This window comes from Ascaphus truei, chromosome 9 (genome assembly GCF_040206685.1).
Source record: "Ascaphus truei isolate aAscTru1 chromosome 9, aAscTru1.hap1, whole genome shotgun sequence".
NCBI classification, from domain to species: Eukaryota; Metazoa; Chordata; class Amphibia; order Anura; family Ascaphidae; genus Ascaphus; species Ascaphus truei.
The window spans coordinates 40906284-40908270 of record NC_134491.1 but is presented as its reverse complement, the minus strand read 5'-3'; positions in this window follow the sequence as shown (position 1 = coordinate 40908270).

Genomic DNA, 1987 nt, shown 5'->3' with positions numbered 1-1987 from the left:
TCTTGGTCGCTGGGGAACACAAAAGTATGTTCATAAAATGTTAATGATTAAAAAGTGGGTTCTAAAAATAGAGGAAAATGTTTAAACGCAAATGCGATGTGATGTGGGTTTTATTTGCTTTGTGATCTTTGTTTGTCATGGCTAGCGGTGGTGGTACGGGTCAGATTGCACCTGTCCCGGCTGTGTCCCCCTGTTGGTGGCCCTGGCGGTGGTGGTACGGGTCAGATTGCACCTAGAGTGACAGATTGTCTCAGGAGTTGGAATACTGTAGTGAAAAAAGGCGTAACAGTGTAACTGTGTGGTCCAGTGGTACACCCTGCTTGGCCAGTACTGCGGGTGAGTATTACCAGTATCGGTGTTGAAGAAGCCATCCTTCATTTTCTCAACTCCCATAACTTACTAGACCCTCTGCCATATGGCTTCCATTCATCAGACTCAACTGAAACCGTACTCACCAAAGTAATGATCGCCATATTGCCATATTCCAAGGAAACTAATCTATTCTGATTCCTCTTGATGTCTCATGTTGACCATCCTCTCCTCCTGCATATTCTTCTCTCTCTTTGTATCCGTGCCACTGGCCTCACCTGGTTTTCCTTCCACCTCTTTCCCAGCTCCCCCTATTCCTCCTCTATGAATCTCTGTCAGGATCCGTGATCCGTGGCGCACTCACCGCGTCCGCCACATACCCCAACCTGCGATCGGGTGTCCCGCTGCTTCTGCTGTCTGTGATCCTCCTCTCACCCCTGCCAGTGCCAGCCGCCATCTTAGGGGCGCACGCGCATCCTGCGCTGTTGGAAATACAGGTCCTTCTAAGCCCGCCTCCAGGTTGCGCCCACGTGGTGACGTCACTGGCGTGTAACACGCACACGTGGTGCGCGGTCAGCGTTTGCAAGCGCCGCAACACCTGTGCTCATCAGGGATACTTCCCATACCTGCCGCTGTCATCCGGACAGCCAACCACAATCCAGTTTACTGACTGGTCCCATCAGCCTATCTCTCATTGGTGTTTATTCCCTATATGTGCTCAGCCTGCCCTCTGGCAAATCGGCTGAGCATAAACACTCCTATGTGCGTAGTGGTCACTGCTATTCTTGCCTCCTGTGGGAAACCTTGTCTGGTCGCTGTCTTGTATTGCCTGACCCTGCCTGTTCTCTGGACTCTTCTCTTCTATACTCCTGACTCCGGCTTACCACGACGATCCGCACCTCTCCAAGCCTGACCTCGGCATAGTACCACGAGGATCCGCACCTCTCCAATCCTGACCTCGGCAAAGTACCTGCAACAATCCACACCTCTCCAATCCAGACCCCGGCAAGTACCTTTGAGTATTCTGACCTCTCCAACCCCGACCCGGCTACCTCGACCAATCTACACTCCAGATGCGCCCTCGTGGCTAGAGGTTGGCGTTATATCAAATCCCCACCTCGGCCCTGCAGTCACGCCTTGTTTGTAGAGAGCACTCCGTTACAATCTCTCTGTAGGTATACAGTACCTCAAGACCCTGTTTTATGTTCCCTCGTTTTCTCTAGATATATCCTCTCATTCTCTCTCTTTGGTTCCAGATATCATCACTATGCTGATGACACACAACTACATTTCTCTGCCCCATATCTGATACCTGCAGTCCACTCACAAGTCACAGATTGCCTTTCTACAATCTCTACCTGGATGGTCCTTTGTCCCTTCAAAGTTAAGATGTCTAAGATGGAGCTGTCTCCCAAACCAGGCCCCACTCTTCCCTTCTCCATTACAGTCAATAATAATACTATCTACCTGTCCATATCAGAAAGAAAGCTTACAACCTCGCACAGCGAAGACCTCCCCACACCGAGCTCCAGACCCTGCCACCAAGTTTCTAACAGCGATTGCATCTGCCTCAAACTTCCATCAGAAGCAACGTTCCTCCTCTCCCTCTCCAAGGAGCTTTTGTTACCATAGAAACAGAGTTAACCATCACAGCACGTTAGCAATGAAACACATCTTT